The 24913-nt window shown below is 43.2% G+C and overlaps 1 long non-coding RNA gene across 1 annotated transcript in view; it reads right to left on the bottom strand.

Annotated features, from left to right (window-relative positions):
- The window catches only part of LOC146856797 (uncharacterized), an 87918-nt gene extending 67539 nt beyond the window's left edge, over window positions 1-20379 (bottom strand). The window contains exon 1 of the long non-coding RNA XR_014979505.1: window positions 20100-20379. This is a non-coding gene — a long non-coding RNA (uncharacterized LOC146856797). The remainder of the gene's footprint in view (window positions 1-20099) is intronic.
- Window positions 20380-24913: the final 4534 nt, after the last annotated feature.

Here is a 24913-nt window from a genome sequence, read left to right on the forward strand (position 1 = left end):
TGTATCTGACTCAGAACTGGTTTCGGATTCTTCAAAGTATTCTTCTTCACTGTTATCCACTGGATTTGGAATTCGCAAGGTATGGCTAGCATGAATCCAATTCTTTACTCCTGCACATTTCACAGCTGTCGTCGTGGTTAGGATCACCTGACCTGGTTTACCCCACCTTGGGACCAGACAATTTCTTCATCTATGCACTTTTATTCTCACCCAGTCACCTGGGCTTAGATCATGAGTAAGGCTCCCTGTTTTCCGTTTTTACTGATTTTTACAGATAAATACAGACAGAAAACAATTATTTTTTTGTATGCATTTATTTTTAAATGTGGATAAAAACGGAAATTGGGGTGCCTTTTGAGTAATTCTAAACAATGTTTGCCATGACAGCCAGGCCAATAGATGTGTGGATTGATAGATAAAGGGGTTAAAAAAGAAAGGAATTTTAGCAAAGAGGCTTTAACAGTAGTAGATATGCACAATGTTGATACTGAAACATATAATGCACTGATTTATCTTCTGTGGGTGCCCACAGCACGGAAACCTGGCAGACATTCAAGCATAAGCGCATATTTATGGGTTAAATAAATGTAGAAATATACTAATTTCAGCGTAATTTTTCCACGAAACCCAAAATAAATATGGATAAATACAGATAAAATTAGCAAAAAATAAATATGGATAAATACAGACGGAAATGGCAAAAAAATAAATACCATAAAACCGGGAGCCCTAATCATGAGCTGGCTTCTTTTCAAGAGTGGTTGCATCCGATCCAACCTGATGAAACACAGAATGAACGGAATCAGCCAATCCCTTGCAATAATCCAACACCAAGTCATCAGATATAGGCAATAGTTTGTTGACAGGAATGAAAACATGTCTCATTGCCCTCCCCATCACTATCTCATGGGGACTCAATCCAGTATTTCTAGCAGGAATAGATATAATAGTCGTGTGCACTAGAGGCAAGACATCAGGCCATTTCAAACCTGTGGCTAAACACATTTTTCCCAATCTGTTTTTAATGGTGCCATTTACTTGTTCCACCACACCAGAAGCCTCTGAGCGATAAGCACAATGCAGTTTCTGTTGTACATTCAATGCTTCACAAATCAGTTTCATGATTTCATTATGAAAGTGCTGATTCAATTGTGACTGAAAAACCAAATCTGGGAATGAACTCTCTCAATAGTAGCTTTGCTACAGTAATTCCATCACTTCTTCTAGTTGGGTATGCTTCCACCCATCGAGAAAACAAACAAACTACCACTAGAACATACCTCAACCTATTGCAGGGGGCATTTCAATGAAGTCAATCTGCATTCTTGTAAAAGGTCCTCCTTCTCGTCCTATCGTTCCTAGACTTACCACTGTTTTTCTTCCAGGATTGTATTGCTGACATATAAGGCATTTTTGGCATAGGCTTTCAGCTACAGGTCTAAATTTGGCATTATACCATGTCTGTTTGAAAAGTCTGATCATAGCGTCTCTTCCTACATGTACTTGTCCATGATACATCCGTGCCATGGTAGAAACCATGCTATCAGGCATGACTGGTCTTCCATCCCCGATAAACCCACACGTGATCTGTCTCCCATGGCGCACATCCTGCTTTTACCCATGGTCTTATTTCCTCATCTCCTGCTTCTTCCTGCAACTGCCTCACTTCTGCCCATGTATTCACAGTGTTAGTAAACAGCAAGAGACATGAATTCATTTCTTTTTCCCTACCACGATTCACAGAGTTCTGATTTCGTGCACAATATTGTGCCATGTCATTAGCAAACTCGTTCCCCGCTGATATATAATCAGCAGACTTCGAGTGTGCAGCACATTTCACTACTGCCAATTGCTTAAGCAGCTGTATCGCCTCAATCAACTTTCCAACCACTTCAGCATTCCTTATAGGAGTTCCACTTGATGTCAAAAATCCTCTTTGGGACCAAATTTGCCCAAAGTCATGCACCACACCAAAGCCATACTGACTATCAGTAATCACAGTCACTCTCAAGATTCTTTCCCAACTTGCATGCCCTTGTTAATGCAAATAGTGCTGCACTCAAAATTCCCTCGTCTGTTCTCAAGCATGATCCATCCACAAACATCACATAGTCACTTTCTGTCAAAGGTACATCTTTTATATCAGGGCGTGGCTTGGTACAAAAATCAAGCATTTCCAAACAGTCATGATCCACATCATCCCTGACATCCACATTCTCAGCATCAGGTAACAGTGTTGAAGGGTTCACATTCAGACACCTCACAAGGCTCACATTTGTTGTACCCAATATGAATTTCTCATATTTAGTTAAACGACTATGTGTCATAAACTGAGTGCAGCTCCTAGTTAAAAGGATCACCACATCATGAGGCACAAACACTCTCACAGGATATCCCATCACAATTCCTTCACTCTGTTCCAGACTCTTACAAGTGGCTGCTACAGCTTTCAAACAACCAGGCAATGCCACAGCTACAGGATCTAGCATAGCTGAAAAATATGCAATTGGTCTTCTTAATTTTCCATGTTTCTGTATTAGTACGGAAAGTGCACATCCATTTCTTTCGCTGCAATAGAGTTCAAATTCTTTCTCATAGTCAGGCATGCCAAGAGCTGGGGCTTCACACAAACCATCTCTCAATTGTTTAAAAGCCTTCAACTCTTCTTTATTTAATTCAATGGGGTCTTTTACATCACTCTTTGTTAAGCGTACCAGAGGTTTCCCAATCAATGAAAAATTACTAATCCACTGACGGCAATATCCAACCATTTCAAGAAACATTCTCACCTCTCTCTGAGTATTTGGGGCTCTCACTCCTTTGATTATACTGAGTCTATCTGCAGTCACTTTTCTTAGCCCTTTTTCAATCTTATGGCCTAAATACTGTACTTCCTTTTGACAGAACTGTAATTTTGATGGGGATACTTTAAGTCCTCCATCTGCTAAATGATTTAGCAATGCAACAGTATCCACTACACAAGCTTCTCGAGTCCTCGATGCCACCAATAGGTCATCGATATACTGGACTAGTACTGAGTTTTTGGGCATTTTTAAATCTTCTAGGGATTTCTTCAAAATTTGATTAAATATCGATGGACTTTCTGTATATCCCTGTGGGATTCGGCACCATGCCAAAGTACGTTCGCCAAACCGAAACGCAACACTGTGTTGGCTATTAGGGTGCAATGGAATGGAAGAGAAAGCATGACACAAATCAATCACTGTGTACCATTCTGCATCATGAGGAATCTCATATAAAATCCCAGAAGGATTTGGTACAATGGGACAACACGGTACAACAATCTTATTCACTTTTCTCAGGTCTTGTACTAGCCTGAAAGTTCCGTTAGGCTTTTTCAGACCCATAATTGGTGAATTACATGGACTGCTCATTATTTCCCTTAAAATACCTTGTTCAATCATTCTGTCTATTATAGGAGTAACTCCTGCAATTATCTCGGGTGTCAATTTGTATTGTGGAATATTTGGGTAACTTACTCCTTTTACAGAAATTTTTACGGGCTCTACATTTTTCATTAAACTCACGTCTCCTCCCGTGAATTCCCATACCTCCGTTTTCACTATCTTCTTCAATTCCTGAGGCAATTCTTCGGGGTCAAATACAGCAAATGCCTCAGTAATTTCAGGTTCCATATTAGCTATAGTCATTTTGTACAGCACATCCTCATCAGGAGTCTCAAAAGGTATGCCATCAGGAGTACAGAAAATTGTGCAGTTCATTTTGCACAGCAAGTCCCTTCCTAACAAATTTACAGGGCTGGTATCGCACACTACAAAATGGTGCATTTCAGAAAATTTCCCTATTTTGACCTTAACTGGTTCAGTAAGATATGTTTTTATCTGTCTGTTGGATACTCCAACTACTTGGATTGTTTCATCCAAGAGAGGAAGATTTTTGACATCAGCTGATCTAACAGTTGAACGAGTAGCACCAGTATCTACTAGGAAAGTAATGTTTTCGTCATGTATCTTTCCATCCACAAAAGGGCCTGTCTGGTCTACTTCTAGAGTTGCGCCAAGTACGCACTCTTCTTCCTCTCCTCGGCACCATCAATAACTTTCTTCTGACTCACTCTCATCGCGTTGTAGCCAATACTGCGAAACAGCACTAGAGCGCGGCAGCTTAGCTACCTGTTCTTCGTTATAGAATCCTGTCTCATTACTGTATCTTTGAGGATTTACGCTCTGTGGAAAAGGCGGTTTTGGCACCTGACACTGTTGGGCAACAACCTGCTGCTGTCGCTGAGGTTGACAACTCACCTCATTCTGCACCTCTGGATTCAATGATGCATTATCGCTATTAGCACTTGCGGGAAATTTACACTTGGTTTTCCAATGCCCTATCCTTCTGCAGTTATGACATGGCCACTTCTTTTTGGCTTCTTCTATACTAATCTGTCATTTTCCTTTCCCAATATTGGGTTTTTGTTTCATGCTCATGCCATTTGCCTGTTCAATCAGTTGGGCTTCCCGTCTTTCTGCTACTTTTACTTGAGCCCACATGGCTTTTTCCTTTAACTTACGTTGCTTGGCTTGAATCTCATCGCTAAAATATTTTGCACGCCTCAATACTTCATCTATCTTTGTATTTTGCCAATCCACTGTGTGCTGTTTAATCATTTCACTTACTTCAGGACGCAACACATACACAAATCGATATACAAAATGACTCAAATCTTCTTCACTCAAATTTTCATCACCAGTGTATTGTTTAAAATCCAATAGCAATCTTTCATAATAGGCATGTACAGATTCTTTTACTTCTTGGTGAGTTCTATCAATCTTTACCCAATCCGTTTCTTTTGGAGCCACTTTATTTTTCAGGAAGGTAACTACCTGCTCATATTTTCTCATTACTTCCGGATCAGGGGCACCTGTTTTTGGATCCCTAGGGTATTCTTGAGTAGGCCAACCTATTGTAATTTTACATTCTGCCCATAGATCTGCTGGCACAATTATATCAAATAAACTGTTCAAATCAATCCATAGTACTTTTGATAATTTGACAAACCTGTCTACCTGCCTGTACCACTCGACTGGCTTCTTGAAAATCATTTGTGAATGATAAAATGTCCTGTCTAGTCCAGGGGACATGCACATAGCCCCTCCTGGAATTTCCCTCATGGGAGACTCAGTTACCACCTTTTCTTTTTCTCTTACTGGGAAAGCTGCGAACGTTTTGTCTGTTGCATAGTCCCGTTTTCTAAACCACCTACCTTTCCATTTATCTATGTCACTCCATTTTCTCAGTCAAACAATTAGCTCTTTTATTTGAGTTATTCTTCCTGCTGTATTCAGATTCTCAATGTCTTTTTCAGCAAAGTCTACTCTGTATGGTTTTTGTAATGATTTTATTTTTTCAAAGTCGATACCCATTTCACTTGCTACTTCTGCCAATTTTTCATGTAATTTTCTCGCTCTCCATGTTATACTTTTACATAGAAACATTAGTTCTTCATCCTGATATGCTTTTAATTTTTCTGTGGGAATAGTTCCTACTATTAATTCTTCTAAAACTATCTTTAATTTTGCCACATCTAAAGGTCGAGGTTCAGCATCTTTTTGCTGTAAGCTCCTCGACCATTCACTTAGTTCTTCTGAAGTAGGACCTACAAAATTTGGTTAATTTCTTGTTTGTTCTAAAGTTTTTGGTGTCCCTGGTACTGATTCTGTCATCATTATTGCTTTATTTGCTAGGCTCTGATTCACTGTCAAATTTTTAGGAGTACTTAATCCAGAAGTTCCTACCACTTGTCCCCATGGATTTTCTCTTAAATCTCTTTTTTCCATTTCGGTTTGTTTATTACCGTTGTAAAGGATCGTCAGACAATGTTCACTATCCTTTTGCTTATCAAAAATAGGCATTACTGGTCCTATTGTTACAGGAACAGTTACAGCTTCCATATTTTTAGTCAATTTCCTAATTTTTTCAGCTAACTCTAAAGTAGTTCTGGCTAATTCAGCTGAATTTTCATTTGTCATTTTGCCAGGTTGTGTATTTTCTGATTCTCTAAAAGGGTTATTTCTCCCTACCTCAGGTGGTATTGACTCACATTTTATATTTTGTGGTGTCTCTTTTACTGGGGCACTTGGTGTCAACAACGTAGAATTTGGTTGATACGGGGGAGGATTTTTATAAAACATGTCCTCAAGTACATCATCCTCCGACTTATGCACACCATACCTTCTGACCCTGTATTGTTTTTCTTCTCTGTACATTTTCTACCACCAGTCTCTTCAGCATTTCTCACAGGGAACATCCCATCGGTCATATTTGCACTTCGCCATCTCCTCATCCTGTCATCATGATTCTCTTGTCCACACGGTCTACCACACATGTATTTATACCTTCTGCCACTTCGCTGTCGCTCTCTTTCATACATCTCATCTTCCCATTCTGTCAATGCTTCAAACTGAGTAGGTCTAGGTCTCGGTTCTAATCTCATCATTCTTTCTCTTAAATTCCTTAATACCGCTAAATTAAATGAACCATGTTCTGGAAATGCTAAAACTCCATCATCTTTTGTATACTTTGCCCAATTGTCTAGCAAAATACATGTATGATACCCATATTTCGCAACCATGAAGGATGCGGGTGATTTTGGTGGAGGAAGCAACTGTCCTTCTCTAGTCACAATCGGTTTATCCTTTTTAAATAATTTCTTGATCTTTCCGAACCAGGACTTTTTCTCCTTTTCTGGTGGATCGTAATACATCATTTTCTCTTCTCAGTATCGCTAAATTTCTTCTATGATTATTCTGTTGTCTTATCCAATTGCAGTGCGACTCACACTAACGCACCAATCAGGGGTGTCTATGTCACCTTTGCAATTCTCCAATCGCAGCGCGACTCACACTAACGCATCAATCCGGAGCGTCTACATCACTCTGTAATTCTCCACTCCTAGCGCGATGTACACTAACGCACCAATCTGGAGCGTCTACGTCTCGTAATGGCTGGCCAATCCCAGCGCGGTCTTTTCTGACGTCAACTTTTCTCGCTACTCCTGCTTCTGCTGACCCCTCCTTTACAAAATTTATCGGCACAATTTCTCTTACACTCTCTTTTACTCCAAATCTGTTAGTAACGACATAAAAACACCACCATTGTCTGTTTCGCTAACAAAGAGATCGTTTTTGACCTTTTTCACATGAATTCCGTATTTCTCGAGAACAGCGCTTACCTCTGCCCTACCACGGAACTATTTCACTCGCTGATAAAGTAGCACTTTCCTCTACCTTACCCTTCTAGCAAGCATTAGCTAACCGTTTCTCTGGAGATAAAACACCTGTTGGAGACTACACTGCTCCTGACAATTAAGACCAGAGTTTCACAATTAAGCCGAATGCTATTTCACTTACACACATTCATACGGAAAATGTAATTCATTTACACAAGAACCCTGTATTTCTCGAGAGCAGCGCTTACCTCTGCCCTTCCGCAGAATTATTTCATTTGTTGATAAAGTAGCACTTCCCTCTACTTTACCCTTCTATCAAGCTTAGGGAACACCTATTACCTTTCCAGTGATAAGCGTAATCAGAGCTCACAATTGACTCCTGTTACTTAAGACCAAAATTTCACAGGTGGCCTTCGCTATCCATACACCTCTTTCAAACAGAAATGTCCCTAACGATAACACACGACAATGTTACCAATTCGAACCCAGACAATGCGTTGTGCGACTCCAATCGTCACACGTTTTCCCCGTGTACCTACAGGGCGACAAACAATGCACCATGTGACTTCACTTGCCACAGGGCATCCGACTTCCTACATCCCAGAAGTCTTCAAAACTACATAGAACGCGTCGCGACTCAACATAGAATGTTAGTACATAAATCAATACTCATCCAAACATCCGCAATCAATAATCAGATATCAAAAATCAAGAACCAATAATCACCAAACCAATGCAATAAAACCATAACTCTGCTACCAGAAAAACTGATCCAGCGCGAAACTAGGGGGGGGCAAATTTACAAATCCTCCCTGCATCGCAGACCCGTCGTCACGCTAACTCATTCACACACGCATTCATTGGTGGGGCCCATAACACCAACACTCATACGTTCTCTCACGAGTCTGCACACAGGAGGAACGATGCGCGGGACATGTGGGGGGGTACCTTATTACCTATAGGGAAGACAATTTATATTACAGAATATACATTTGCATCACCACCTATAGGATCCTAACCTTAGCATCAAGGCACTCCACCACTTGGTCGACGGACCAATTAGTTGGACTGGTTGATGGTGATTTAGAACCAGCTAAAACACATTTAAGCTTCAGAATCCTCTAATCCCCTATTGGAAAAATCACAAACTCAAAATTTCTGTTAATCAATTATTTGTTTATCTAAATCTTGTTTGCAATTATATAATTAGCATTTTGGTCAATCAAGGTTGAAATTTAGTCAAATAACACAAATCGCATGACATTTTATATTTACCTATCCTTGCTATTGGGCTTTTCTAATTCAAATTGGCTCTGCATAAACCGAATTTCTCTGCTCAATTGTCTCAATAAGCAGGCCAAGACTCAAAGTCCAGAAAAGTTCTTTGCTCAGCACGTCATAGTCCCAAAGATCTTCAAAGGACCAGGAATCGTGCAAGCATCTAGCTCGTCTGTCATCGCCTGTAGGGTCGGTAGGGGTGTGTGGGGTGTCGATCTAACTCCTTCCTATTCTACTATCCCTTTTATAATAAAATCCTGGGTAACATGAAACATTCTTTTAACAATCCTATAATCCGATTGGTCCATTTGAAGGAAATTTTAACATCATCCTACTTTCCCATACTTTTGGTTCTCATAGAAGTGTTAAGTCTACTTCCTTGGTCCGGGTCATGTCCATGAAACATTGTATTTCTCCTGGATGTGGATATTCATTGTTCTTGTATTGGTTTTTACTAACTGAAGTTTGGCAGTCCTCCATGTTCCTATCCTTGACCAGGAACACTGTGCTCTGACTTGAGGTTGCCTGGAGGTCTATGGAGCCATCCGAGTCTGCGCAGTAGACATCGCGCTCACGAGACGGTGGCCACTTCTGAACTCCATTTTGGATGTTTGGTAGGCCCAAATGCCAACTTAAGCAAAACAAACACAAAAGAGTAATTAATACACAGAAATGAAGATTCTAATGTTAAACCCTCACTAATCCCTTTATGCATTAGTATTTTCCTAGCTTTTAGCGACATTTAAAGCAATAAAACTCACCATTCGGTCCAAAACAGGAATGCAAACGTCACCAAAGCAACATAAATCATGCAATATCCTATCACCACACGTACTACTATTAATAGGCGTACCACAGTTAGTTATTAGGGTTATTCTGCCATGCAAATAGCAATAAGTCCCGCGTGTAATTTGAGTTTACCTAAATTTGCAAAAGGTTTGTTAGTATAACACAGCAAACAGTTAATTAAATTATAATATAAGTCGATTAAGTGATTAGTATTTTCATGCAAAATAGAGGAGGTATACAAAATGTAGTTTTACCTGCTCCATCACTTACCTTGGGTGAGTCCTTGTGTCCCTGGCACCTCTGGGTCTTCTGGTTTAAGTACCATCCTCCTTTGTAGTTTGCAGCCCACTTTCTTAATGTATGGTTTGGGATCTCCTTAGAGACCACTGTATTTTGAGCTGCTTATCTTATTGCATCTGAAGTATTTTCGTGTATTGTGTTGATATCTCCGGGTAGGATATATAGCAATGTGTTAGTGAGTGTTGTGTAATAAACAAAAGAACAAGTTACTTACCTTTGGTAACTGTAGGAAAGTGGCTCTATATATACTGTTCCCAAATAGGTACAGTGTGTATAGAGTCCACAGTCCCCAGAAGTTTGGCAGAGGCTAAAGTTAGATATAACCTTACTCTCTAAAGTGGTAGCTTGGTCGAGCAGTAAGGCAGTATCAGAGGACAGTGTAAAGCATTTGTTGTACACACTCAGTCAGCAAATGGTCTCACACACTCAAGAACTGAACTCTAGGCCAAATATACCCAAATATACAAATATGTGGTTGTTTTATTTTAGAACCAACAAGAGGTATCAAAATATACTTTCTCAGAAGGAGATGCTTTAGTTAAATACTTTGCAAAAGACAATTGACTTGGAATGCAATAGTTACTGTTTGTTGCATTAGGCAACACAATTTCAAACACAATAATACATTGAGCTCAATAGGAATTTTAAGTTATATGCAATTGATTACTTTCAGGATTACTTTTCTAACTCCAGGACTGGATCCTAGATTCAGTCCTGGGACAGTTCTTGGAAACAAGTGAGTAAATACTTTTTAGTCACTGTTTTGCTATTTTAAAAGTTGACACTTAGAAACTTTTTCTGATCAAATTATCAATGTTATCCTAAGGAAGGAAATTCACTTAGCAGGTAAGTGGGGTTATGGTTACTTATTCTAGGTCAGTGTTGGATCCTGGATCCAAATGCAAAAACAACAGTTGATGGACAGAATGCATAACAATGTCATACATTCACCCCAGTACAGAGATCTGGGCCTAAATCCATCGTTTTTTTGCTCACCATGCCATTCCAGTTTGAACCCAGCCATATGCAAATCAGTCTTGACGCTGTGCCTCATGGGAACAGTGCAACCCGAACTGGAAAGCCAGGTCCTCCCTGGACTGGAAACAAGCATCCCAGGACCGGTTTCGGGGTTTCACCCCTCTTCAGCCAGGATAGCCTGATTCCGGTGGCATGGAGAGCACGGGAATCACGTCTGAGCATACCCGTCTGACTCCCTGTTTTGTCTTGTACCCAGACACTCAGCCTGCAAGGGCAGTGTGTTTGTGTTAGGGTACAGGGCCTCTAAGGGTGGCACAATAAGTGCTGCAGCCCTTAGAGGCCTTCCCTGGTTACAACGCCCTGGGTACCTAGGGTACCATTTACCAGGGGCTGACAGGTGGCCAGGGTTTGCCAATTTGGGTTTTAGGTTATAGGGAAGGAACATAGGCCCTGGGCACCTGATTGGCAGGAGTCCAGGGCACACTCAGTCAAAGTACATTCAGCAATTCAGCAAAACGTGGGGGCATACCATGCAAGAAAAATGACACTTTCTCACACAAACCCCCCCAAACGAAAGGTGTTGAGACTAACCTTGCCCTATGGAGTCTTCATTGTCTAAGTGGAAGAACCTGGAAAGTCCATCTGCATTGGCATGCGCAGTCCCTGGTCTGTGTTCCACTTCAAAGTCCATTCCCTGTAGGGAGATGTACCACCTTAGTAGTTTTGAATTTTCCCCTTTCATCTGCATTAGCCATCTGAGAGGTCTGTGGTCAGTGGTCAGTTTGAACCAGGAAGTGAGTACCAAACAAGTATGGTCTCAACGTCTTCAGGGACCAAACCACAGCAAAGGCCTTCCTCTTAATGGCACTCCAACGCTGCTCTCTGGGGAGTAGCCTCCTGCTTATAAAAGCAACAGGTTGGTCTTGGCCTTCATCATTGGTCTGGGATAGGACTGCTCCTATCCCTAGCTCAGAGGTATCAGTCTGCACTATGAACTGCTTAGCATAATCTGGAGCTTTTAGAATTGGTGCTGAGCACATTGTTTCTTTCAGGGTGTCAAAAGCCTTTTGGCAACTAACTGTCCAGTTAACCTTCTTGGGCATCTCCTTGGAGGTGAGTTCTGTGAGGGGAGTCACAATGGACCCATATCCCTTCACAAACCTCCTGTAGTACCCAGTCAAGCCAAGGAAGGCCCTGACTTGGGTCTGGGTTGTTGGAGCTACCCAGACCAGGATGGCCTGGATCTTGGGTTGTAAGGGTTGTGCCTGGCCTCCACCTACAAGGTGGCCCAAGTATACTACAGTGCCCTGCCCTATCTGGCATTTGGATGCCTTGATAGTGAGGCCTGCATTCTGCAGAGCCTCTAAAGCCTTCCCAAGGTGGATCAGGCGATCCTGCCAGGTGGAGCTAAAGGCAATATCATCAAGATAAGCTGCACTAAAGGATTCCAACCCAGCCATGACATGGTTCACCAACCTTTGGAAGGTGGCAGGAGCATTCTTCAACCCAAAAGGCATCATAGTAAACTGATAATGCCCATCAGGTGTGGAGAATGCTGTTTTCTCTGTTGCTCCTGGGGCCATGCCAATCTGCCAGTACCCTGCAGTTAAGTCAAAGGTACTGAGGAATTTGGCTGCCCCCAATTTATCTATTAGTTCATCTGCTCTTGGAATAGGGTGAACATCTATCTTGGTGACAGAGTTGAGCCCTCTGTAGTCCACACAAAACCTCATCTCTCTCTTTCCATCCTGTTGATGAGGCTTGGGGAACAGAACCACTGGGCTAGCCCAGGGGCTCTCAGAGGGTTCAATAACCCCTAACTCCAGCATCTTGCTGACTTCAGCTTTGATGCTTTCCTTGACTTGGTCTGACTGACGATAGATTTTGTTTTTGACAGGTGCACTGTCACCAGTATCCACATCATGGGTACACCAGTTTGTCAAACCATGGGTCAGGGAAAAGAGGCTAGCATCCTGTTGCAAGACTTGCTTGCAGTCAGTCTTCTGTTGGGTAGAGAGGGTGTCTGAAAAGACTACGCCATCTACTGACCCATCTTGTGGGCTGTAGGAGAGGAGATCAGGGAGAGGTTCACTCTCTGCTTCCTGTTCCTCATCAGTCACCATCAGCATGGTGATGTCAGCCCTGTCAAGTTCAAGTTCAAAACAGCTTTATTCGGAGTATAATATACATCCATAAAAGCATTCTAAAACAAACCATAATTGAGTTGATCCAAAGTACAATATGTAATTTTAAAAATTCAGACAATTCCCATTAGTATTTACAAAGAAACCACATGATCAATAATCAAGATAAACGGGAAACAAATTACAAAAATTAAATTACTACTTTTCTTAAAACCTTATTAAGTACAAGCATTATCGTTGTGTATTAAAACAATTCTATATACAATATGTTAATCTAGAGAATTGTGAAAGTCTATGTTTCATATTTTCAATCAATCTGATTTCATATTATAAATTTTTACAAGAATGTAATAATTATGTAGTATGGTAAATCTTGCGCATCTCAAATGCATAATGTGCAAAAATCGTATATAAATAAAATCACTGTAAAATACAATCTACCCACATACGTTATAACCGCTCGAATTGTCCTCAACAGTGCATTCATATAATAATGAGTCTAAATGCACCAATTCCTTTCGTTTCCTAATTGCACATATGATAAAATATACAACGGTGCACATGGTCTTCATATTATCCAAGCTACATAGATAATTAAAAGCATTTTTATAATTATGCAATCTATTAGCAAGAAAGAGGGGTTTTATAATGAATTTCCTTATATCACTATACAGTGTGCAAAATAATATAAAATGTAGCGTAGACTGAGGGGTTTTCCCATTACAGGGGCAATTTGGTAGCTTATGAAAACCTTTTTCCCTGTCACGAAAAGCTACAAGATAATGTACAGTACCAATTCTTAACCTAGTCAAATAGAATCTGTGCTGGGCATTTGCTATCATTATAAGGTATCTTTGTATACCCGGCACAGAGGAAATTTGGCGATAGGTAGTAACACTATTTTTGTGTTTAGCTTCATCAGTTCTAACATGATCCATAATCGAGATATATCTCAACTTCAAATCATTTTTACTAATATATCCTATGGACATTAAATCCCCTTTGTTAAAATCTATCTTGCAATCCCTCAGTAAATTTTGGATGTACTCAAACCATGGGATTTTTTTCCAATGGTCTTTTATTATATCAGTCATAAATTTTGCCTCATCCTTTGCCCACAGCCTTCGCCAGAAAGTAATACCAGCTATTCTAATAGTGTCACTTATGTATAGTACGGCCAATTCCCTATATACAATATAGTTGACTGTGGAGCTAGGTACTGCCAGCACTCTTTTAAAAAATGTATTTTCTTGTATTTGTAGAGAGTCAGTACTTGCTCTTCACCATATTTCAGCTCCATAGCAGGCCCCATTCACACACTTTGTTCTATACAAAGTATCTCCCTGACGGGCTTGTTACCCATTTTCGATGAAAATCTAAAAATGCCCTCAACTACTCTTAAAAATTTCAAATTACTGGTATCAATATGTGGTCTCCAACTGCCCATTCTATTAAAACAGAGGCCCAGGTAGACAAAGTTTGGCACTCTACCTATAACTACTCCCCCCACACTGTGTAGTCTACTCTTCATTCTGGTCTTACCACATGTCATGACAAAGGTTTTAGTGAGGTTTAATTGCAAGTCCTTTTCTGTCATGTGCTGAGCGAACTTCTCGATTAAACATTGTAATCCATTCGCTGTCCTTGACAAAAGGACAGCGTCATCCGCATAGAGTAGTGCGACTTCCTACATTCGGGCAATCAGCTTTTTGCTTTTGCAAAAAAGAGTCCACATTATTAATATATAGGGAGAACAACAATGGAGCCAATACGCATCCTTGGCGTACGCCTCTTGTAACCATAAAATCCTGTGTACATTCTCCTTTATGCCCAAAACGAACTCTTGAGGTTAAAAATGTATAAACTTGGGATAGGAATGTGATAATTTCATTTGGAGCTCCTAACTCTTTTAGAGTTTGCCACAACTTCGCGTGATTGACAAAGTCGCACGTGCTTGTGGGGTCCACAAAGCAGACGTGAAGGACCCCCTCCTTCGCCAATGTATACTTTCCAATAAGGAGTTCCAAATTTAGGCACTGTTCCACAGTTCCAATACCTCTTCTGAACCCGAACTGGGCTTCTGAGAGATTGTTATTCTCGTCCACCCAGTCTTCTAGTCTCCCCAGGAGAATCCTTCCCATTCATTTTAGGGTAGAGTCCAGAAGAGATATTGGACGGTAACAGTTGGCCTTGCCTCTATCTCCCTTTTTAAAAATGGGTACAATAATGCTTTGGGACCATGTTGCAGGTATGACTTCTCCCATAGCAGCATTTAAAACATTCACTAAGTTCGGGGACCAAAATTCCATATTACTTTTAAAAACATCAATCAGTACACCATCCGGTCCAGCCGCTTTCCCGCTGGCACTCTCCGAAAGGGCTAATTTAATTTCTGCCGATGTGATGGGTATCGAATCTATGGGTTCTGCTAATAGAAGGGTACTATTTTGCGTTAATGAAGCTTTACAAGCACTTGGATTAAAAATGGACTCAAAGTGTGTAGTCCATTAGTGCGGAGGGACCACAATTTCAATTTTCGGTGTTCTATTATCTTTAAAATAAGGATGATCAATAGTATGCCAGAATAAACTTACGTTTCTACTCTCTGCGGCCTGGATAAGACTCACCCAGGCATCCTCTCGGATTTCGCTTTTCCTATGGCTTAAAGTTATTTTATATTCTTTCCTCAGTATTCTTATTTTACTGCAATTCCTAGGTTTAGCTTTAAGAGCCATTTTTAAAGCATTATTTAACCTTGAACATTTTTCATTAAACCATCTAGGATTCTTATGGCAGAGTTTTTTCTTCTTTTTACTAGTTAGATCTTTTGCTATTTCCGATGTAATACTGTAAAAAGCTTTTACAATAAGCAAATCTGAGGTAGAGTTATTTAGGCAGATATCAATATCCTTTTGATTTTTCCCTTTTACATTTTCCAAAAATAGTGTTGGATCTACACCAGCCCATTTAATGGACACTCCATTATTTCCTTGTAGTGTTACGTCTGTTTGTGTGGGCTTACCCCTTTGTTGATGCCCTTAGCCAATTCTAAGTTTCAGGTTAAGAGGGTGGTGATCACTAAACAAATTTTCACAAATTATGATATTCTCAACCAAGCCTTTACAATTTGCTGTTATAATAAAGTGAACTATATTTATAGCTTCACCATACGACTCATGAGGAAAATGGGGAATCCGATCCCCAAAACTATCAATAAATCCACATTGTTCACATATTGGAATACCACAAATTTCGGAATTAAAATCCCCCCCCCCAACAAAATTATATATAACCCATCCAGTTCTCTCACAACGTTCTCTAGATCAACCTCTAAATCTCTGATCACCTTTGATTTGGTACCATCAAAAACATTATTATAAAAATTAATCAAAATGATTATTTGTTTCCTTTCTGAATATAGCTGTATCAACTGATAGAATTGTGAATTAGTATTGATGACTTTTACCGACAGCGGAGCAGTAAGCGCCACTAATGTTGCTAGACCACCTTTAGCTCTCCCTCTTCTTAATGGTTTAGCGTTAGTGCAAATTACTTTAAAACCATTTACAAACAAGCATTAAAAATGCAATAGATCTCGTCTTTTTTTAAGATAAAGCCTTTTGCTTTGCTATACAATACCATTAGCAAAGCAAATGGCTTTAACTTAATCAAAGGCGAGACCTATTGCATTTTCAATGCTTATTTTCCATGCACTGATTCTGCCGAGTAGTTTCGGGGAAGGGAGGGGGAGTGGGGGGTGGAGGGGTTCGAATGGTTGATGTACCATGGCTGGTTGGGCCCAATCGTTATTTGCGCCCAGCTCGGACCGATCCAGTGAATCTTTTCTTGCCAGCCTGCAGGTACTGCGCCTCCTGAAACAGATCTCCGGCACTTCGCGGAGCGCTACACAATTGGCAGGAGTAACCATTTTGCCAACTTATTTTGACTTCCTCTGCCACTAAATATAAGCCCTGTAAAATATTCAGATCATAACACCCCTGCCCATCTTTGAGGAAATCTGACCCTCACAGCGCCTGTCCTGATGCTTGATTTGGCACTGAACCAGCTGTTGCCAGAGTCAAAACATTACTCACCAAAGCCATTGATTCGCTCATATCACTGAGACGTGGCTCTGATAAGTGCTCCAACAAAGATGTCTTCCATGAAACGAGAAACAGAATTTGGCAAAGGTGCAAGAGAACTAACCAGGAAGATAAGGTACATTAGCTCCAACACATGAGCCCCCCATTTAGAAAACAAAGGGGGGCTTACTTCCGAGAGGTGGAGAGTTTGCAGCGTCGCCTGTTCTGGGACGGGAGGCCACGTATCGCCTTGGCTAAATTGACGCTCCCGTGGTACGATGGGGGGGTTGCCCTCCCGGATATTAAACGGTATTACTGGGCCTCCCAGCTAGCTGCGATTAATCATGGCCTTTACGGGCCCGCCCTGAACCCGGCATTTGAAATGGACAAGATGCTCCTGCCCGGTGGCGACTACAATCGGGCGCTCTACTCTGGCGCGCCGGACCCTCGCCTGACGGGACCGACGCGTGTCATGGTGCGTGTGTGGCACGCGGCTAACGCAGCTATGGGGTGGAAGGACCGTTTGACCCGGGCGTCACCGCTATATGCATCGGCGAGGTTGGGCTCCTTGTGGACCTCGAAGGGCTTCGAGAGGTGGGACACGATCGGCATCAGCACAGTGGGAGATCTCTGGACGAGGGGGGGATTCAAAACTTTCGAGATGCTGCAGACGGAGTTTCAGTTGCAAGGCAGTGAGTACTTCCGGTACTTACAAGTCCGCCACGCGCTGGGCTCCGTATTCCCGGATGTCGCATCCATTCCGGAGTCTTCCCCCCTGGAGGACAGAGTGCTGGATGGCCATGTCCCAGACAGCACGATCTCCCTTATATATAAAAAACTGATCAACGACCGATCGGGCCTGCTGACTGGCCTCCGCGAGGCCTGGGTCGCCGATGGGCTGGAGTTGGACGACGAGGACTGGATGTCCGCGGTGGCCTCTCCGAAGGAGGTGGCCATCCCGGCTCGCCTTCGCTTCGTCCAACTTAAGATCCTCCACCGGGTTTATGTGACGGGGCCAAGGCTTCTACGTATGGGCTTTGCTGAGGATGGACTGTGTAAGCGTGGCTGTGGTGCTTTGGCAACTTTCTTGCATATTCTGTGGGAATGCCCAAAGGTGGAGCGATTCTGGCGTGGTGTGCACGAGGTCCTGCGAGTGGTTACGCGTGTCGTGCTGTTGCCTGAAGCGAGGAGATGCTTGCTGAATGTGTGGGAGCCAACTGACTACTCGGTTCCGCAGACGCGGTGGGTGACACTGGGATACATGATAGCTAAGCGTGACATTGCTCAATTGTGGGGATCCCAGAGGCCTCCGGCGGTGTCGGCCTGGAAAGAACACATGGACTGGTGTATGTTTCGTGAAAAGGTGGTGTATGTTGCGAGGGGTAAGCCTGGGGCGTGGGTGAAAATCTGGGGCCCCTGGAACGCCTATCGCGGGGGTATTTGCGAGCCGCCACTGCTACCGGCTGCCTCACCAGCTCCGTCCCCCTAGCCGACCCCCTCCCCCAGCCACGGGCCCGTGGTTCCCCAGTCCCTGATCTGTCCTCATTCCCCTCTTCAGAGTTTGGCGATTGGTTAGGGTCCCCCACTTACGGAGCGCGTGCTGTCACTTGGGATTGCGGGTTGCCTTGCGGGTGTGGTTGTTTTTGTGTTGTTGTGTTTTGACAAAAGGAAACCGCATTGTTGGTTCGGAGTTATGTGGCCTGCACTACTGATATCTCCTGATTTACCCTTTTTGCACCGCCTAGAGATTTTTCTGTATGTATGTCATATGCTACTGTCACTCTAGCGGCCGGCCAGACGGTTGTAGGCCCATACTTGTAACTATTTGAGATTGCAATAAACGGTTTCAAAAAAAAAAAAAAAAAAAAAAAACAAAGGGGGGCTTCTGGCCTGCCCACATTCCGGAAGCCAATTTATCTAAGGAACTATTCAAGAGCAGGAACCCCTCGAGCACCTGTCGATGCTCCACAGCTGTCATCAACTCTGGGGCTGCGGACTTCAAAACCCGAGGCAAAATTTAATTTTGCCATTTGGGCCTCACTGTCCCATAGCGTTCACTGTGCCATTTTGCTCGTCGGTACTCTGTGCACCCCGGAGAACATAAAGCTATTTTATTTGGCTACCTTATTACCTTCAGACAGATCTAAGAGCCTGCTGTTCTCCGACTGCCAGGCCTATTCACCTAAAGATGTCAACTGGTCCAAAACATTTATGGCTTGTCTTTCAGCCAGTCTTGTGTTTTGCTATTTAGGGCAACAAGCACGGAAGAGCAAGCAGATTAACTGTACAAGTATGGTATTGTATAGCATTTCTATAGTGCTTCATATCGCTTACGAAGCGCTAAAGCACATTAGAGGATAGGTAGCACATTACACCATGGGGGAGTGGTTGGTTAGAAGTGAGTTGCATTGCAATGTTGCCTATGGGGACGTGTTTCGGAATGTGAGTGAGCAGAGTGGTGTACCGACAAAGCAAGTAATACACATAGGTGGGTAGTCGAGTGTGGGATGGAACACATGAGCTTATAATACATTCTCGTGTTTGGTAGAAAGGGTGTGGGTTGCGAATGTAGTCTATGTGGGGAATATTTTGGTAATGGCACAGGCATGTCTCGTTACTGCCATCCTGTGGTTTATCCTTGGAGTGAATGGAGATGTATTAAAGACATAGGGTGCCTACAATCCGCAGGATGCTTAGTGCTGTAGACTGAAATACAGCAACTGACTGAAGGGCACCCTTATAGCTTGGGACCGCTAACTGTTTACCACTGTGGCCAACAGCACCTGGGTGTATGCATCGAGGTGCGCTGCACCTTAGAGGGCAACCAGGTCAGACCCTGGATAATCCCCGCACCAGGGTTCCAGGCCTGCAGCACACAATCCCTGCCCTAGCCCTTCAGGTACATTCAGTCATTCAGCCCATGGCCAATGGATATCTGTGAGACATGGGGCCCTCAAAGGGGGAGGGGGCATTATAGCTTTATGCCACTGAGGACAGCCAGGACTAAGATGTCCGCTGGCAACTTGTGAAGCGAAAGAATTACATTCAATCCATGTTATGCTGCGAACAGAACAGACGAGCATGCTGGGATTTGTAGGCCAAAACAGCTCAGTGTAAATCAGTGTTATTGGCTGCCGGCCGGAATCGTGGCATTGGGCTGCCTGACAGCTCTATGTTCCGTGCGCTCCACGGGGTGGCCAGGGTGTGTTTAGTGTTCAATGATTATAGAGGTCCTACCTCCTCTGTGAACCTCAAAGCACCGCCGTGTCTGCGCGCCCCTCTATACCGCGCCTGTCCTAGAGAACAGCAGGGCTCGCGCCTCACCTTGCAGGAAGGAGTCCAAGGGACTGCAGATGTCCCAGGGCAGGCTGGGCAGGAATGACTTCAGGTGGGACAGCATGGGGAGCGGGGGACACTGACTGGAATCAGTGACAGAGGAACAGCTCTCGGAGCAGAGGAGAGACCGGTGCCCTGCTGGCAGAGGTGCGCTCTGCGCCGGGTCGGGCAGGGAAACAGCTCGCCAGCTGTAGACGGGAATCTCCGTGTTCAGGTGGTATCGGCTGTTCGTCTCCTCCAGATTCGCTGTTTACAAAGCCTAGTGACCAAGAAGGTTCAAAGGTCAGTATGGATACAAGCGACGTGCGCTGACACCGGCGGAAGGAGGAGGGGTAGTGCAGTGCTTTAAATGAGAAAAAATAATAGCAGGTACTCATTAAAATGAGCTAGAAGTGTAGTGAGTGGGCGGGGCTAAGGGCAAGACATGATGATACTTAACGACTTCTTTAATAGTTGCAGCGCACACCAAAACACATGATAAATGTGTTTATATAAACAAAGCAGGTTAACTCATTACACAAAATGAAAGAGAAATGCGAAAATATGGTAACATTTCCTTTATTTGCAATAGTTGCACCTTCTTAATGCCATACTGTTAATTGCTGTTGTTTGGCACAATACTATATATTTTTGAGCATGTGAGTAGGAAGAGACTGAAAATACCCCCACTTTGAACCAAAGCTCTTATGGCACCAAGCAAATGAAGCAAATCATCATGACCCTCCCAAGAAGATGTCTCTTGTCTCTTCCATCAATCTATCCATTCATCCTTTCATCCTACCATTTACCTGCTAATGTCCATCATTTACCATTTGCATTCTGTTGTCTATTCAGTTTTTCATCCATCATTCAGTTTTTCACCGTTCCGTCTGTCCACCCTTCATATTCAAACATATCCATCTGTCCATCTTTAAACCTATCCATTCATCCTTTCACTCATCCATCTCTTTATCCTCCCTTTCACTCATCCATTAATCCTTTTGCCCATCTATCCGTCAACCCTTTCACTCCTTTATACCATCCACCCTTCATTCCATCCACCCTTTTACTCAATCCCTCCTTTCACTCATCCATCATCCACCTTTTCATCCATCCTCCCTCCCATTCATTCATTCATCCATCCATCCAATCTTTCACATATCCATCCATCATCCACCCTTTTATCCAATCATCCACCCTCTTTCACCCATCCATTCACTCATCCATCCATCCACTCATCCATACATTCATCCATCTATACATCCACCCTTGCTCACTCATCCATCCACTCACTCACTCACCCACCCACCAACCAACCCTCCCTACTATGTTATTTATGAACCTTTGTCACCGAGCAACCATGTACACAACAAGTGCCACCCATTTTCTTTAAAATACCTCCTGAGAGTGTCTTGATTCTCTCTCTCGCTTTTTTCTTACAAAAAACAGGCATACAAATGCAGGCAAACACACAAACATAAGCAGACACACAAAAGCCTCCAGTATGTTAAAAGCCATGTTATACTCTTCACCTTGGCTTTTTTAATTGCCACTGCAAGGGGACTGCCATGATTCCTGTGTTTGCGCAAATGCAGAGGATAGTGTGAATGTGGTTGACAGCACAGGGCCTGAATGGACCCTGCTCTGTCAAGCACAGCGTGATGGTGAGCACCTGGACCATATTCAAATGAGCCCTGCTGACTAGCTCAGCTGGGGCTCAGATCGGGGATACAAAAGCGGCGCCTTCGCTGCCAGACACGCTCCACTCCTGCTCATTAGCAGTCTCGGCCTTTGAGCCTACCTTTTCGTGAGTACCGGTACTCTCCTGGGAAGTAGAGAAGTGCCGGTACTCAGAGTGATGAATTTAAGAAGTGCCGGTACTCAGTACCGGTGAGTACCGGCCCATTTAAAGCACTGGGGTACTGGATGGAGTGCAGGGCGATGGGCTCCGAAGGTTTCAAAAAAGGAGAGCCGGGGAGGGTCAGCAGAGACCCCTAGACTGTTGGGTAGGAGTGATGATTGAGTCACTCAGGCTCACATTACTAGTCTCACACGAAGTTAGGTTATGGGCTTGGCCCGAAAAAGGAGTGAAGGGGTGAGCTGTAAGCCAGGCACTCCTAACCTTCATTTTACAGAGTGAGGTCATCATAGCTGCCAAGCCATGTATGCCGCCTTCAGGTATTCCTGCTCGGTTAGTCAACTGCAGGTTGCATTCTGGGATCTGTAGCTTCGCTTTTTCGGGTAATTTAGGAGCTTAAAACTACACAGTTTGGGGGGCGTGGTCACGACGCCGATTAAGATGGCCGCCTGACGCGGGACCTCCGGCGCACCGGAGCTTTTCTTTCATGCCGGTTCCGTTCCGAAGAGGATTACAAGCACTGCGGACATCGGTTCCTGCCTTGGGAATGTAGCGCGCTTCTGGTGAGCGCTTTTTGACTCATTTTTAGGGCCGGACTGCCTCTTTTTTTGCCGCGATCGTTCTCTCCTCAGAGAGCGGCCGCCATTTTGTTTGATGCGCGATGCTCGCACTTATTGCCGGCTTGCCTTCATTTGCCCCACATAGCCCTTTTTTGGTGTTCTTTGCTGCTTGGATGCTGATATATCCTCTTTTTGGACACTGTCTTGCCCTATGACTGCCTTATTGCTTGTGCTGCTTCATATTACTGGAATGAGGTAATCCTCTAACTGTGGATTTCATACTATGTTTTTGCCTCCCCTTTGGTTACGTTCACCATTGCCTCTGACGGGAGCGTCCATGGAGTGGTTGGACACTGATTTTGCGCTCTTCATTTTCGTATAGACCTGCACTTGCCCGCCCCTATGTGGTTATCCTGGACTGTTCTTGGAATGTTTCTTTAATCACTCCCCAGGCTCTCCTATGGTTATTGCTGTCGCATTATATGTGAGTGGATGCCTTCACATTCTGGTCTTCCTTTATAGTCGTCCTCTTGCTTGCTGCATGGTTATTTGTGATTGGCTTTCTATGGACAAGTTACGCAACCCAAAATTTGTCTTTATTCCTTCGGGGAGCTCTCCTGTGACAACGTCTTTACCTCATTCAACAGTGGACTCTTCTCCCAAAGCAACGCCAATGGCGGGAGTAGCTCTCCCTCGTTCCTCCTCAGCACAGCCGCTTTTAAGCAAATCTTCGCCTCCGTCAACATCTTCTAAGCGTCTCAAACAAGACTCCTCCTCATCAGAGAAGCCGCCATCCCCTATTTCCATGGAGATGCTTTTAAAGGAAATTCGTGCTCTTCGGCCGTTTGTGGTGGAGACCAACAGTAAGATGCAGTTTCTTGAAGAGAAATGGTCGTCCATGGATAACAGAGTGACATCTGTGGAGCAACAGATTTCGGATCTTCAATCTACATCCCAGCGGGTCTCCTCTTTGGAAAAATCTGTTTTGGCGCTTCAACAGCATACGGAGGAATTGGAAAACAGAAATAGGAGGAATAACCTTCGTATTTATGATTTGCCGGAATCTTTGGAGGGGGACGACCCTGTGCTCTTTTTCTCCTCCTTTCTTCCGAAGCTTTTGGATATGCCGTCCACCACTTCTCTTAATATTCAGAGAGCCCATAGACTTGGTCCTCGCTCATCCACATCAACCAAGCCAAGGGGAGTCATTATTCTTTTTTTGAAGTTCACAGATCTTCTCTCTGTTCTCTCAGTGTCCAGGGCCAAGCGTCAGGTCTCCTGGTTGGGTCAGAGAGTGTATCTTTCTCAAGATGTTTCAAACGCTACTGCCTCTCGTCGGAAGGAATTTTTATCTCTACGAGCTCCTTTGAGGTCTCTTGGTGCTAGATATGGTTTGTTCCACCCATGCACTTTCAAAGTTACGCACCAAAATCAGACATGGACGTTCCAGGATCCTGCTGAACTCAAAAACTTCATTCATATTCGTTCTAATTCTGCTATGGAGACCTCTTCCTCTTCCTGTGGCTGATTGTTTAACTGTTTCTTATGCCTGCAGATTACTTGAATATGTCTAACTTTTGCTTCCCTTACAGGTCATCCATTTTTGTCCCTATCTTTGTTTCCATTTATTAGTCTCTTCGTATTAGATTGTAAAACACATTTTTCTTATACCCCTGTATCTAACTTCAAACTCCTTCTATCCTTTGTTTAATAATTGTGTCTAGTTTTTGTCCTTCAGCAATCCTTTTTGACTTCTCTGTTCTTCGCTTCCTCATTTCTTTCTATTATGTGTCGCTCTTGAATTCTCACCCTTTGATCGTCATAGTATGTCGTCATGTTCTCAAATGTTACTCATTCTTTATTTATTTATCTAGATGGACCAACTTCCTCTCCACCTGGTTCTTCGGTTATGTTCTTTGTCCCGGTGCGATCCGGCCTGGTCTCCCGTCTTGGGGATCTGTCTCGTTGAGTGTCGCCATTTCCCCGTTGTCCTATTTCATACTCCCCTCAGGTATGTTTACTTCAGTCATCCCTTTGGGATATGTGCTGTCTCTCCTTGTAATCTCTTTCTTTTCCTGTTTCCTTTTTCCTTTTCTCTCCCCTTTACTGGTTGATCAATTCCGGTTCTCCTTCATTTCTCTTTACTCCTCACTTCTCTTTTTCAACCTACTTTATCGATATTCCTCAGATTTTTCTCTTTTTCGGCTTGTCTTTTGCGCATGCCCCCTCTTTTTCACTTTTTCTGTCCTATTTGATTCTATGTTATTTGTTAATTCAAAGTTGTTACCTGGAATGTAAAAGGTTTCATTAATCCTATTAAGCGGCAGAGAGTTCTTTCCCATTTAGCTTCCTATAAACCAGATATAGTTCTCTTGCAAGAAACCCACCTTAATGATGTTGAATCT

This window comes from Triturus cristatus, chromosome 3_2 (assembly GCF_964204655.1).
Source record: "Triturus cristatus chromosome 3_2, aTriCri1.1, whole genome shotgun sequence".
Taxonomy (NCBI): Eukaryota; Metazoa; Chordata; class Amphibia; order Caudata; family Salamandridae; genus Triturus; species Triturus cristatus.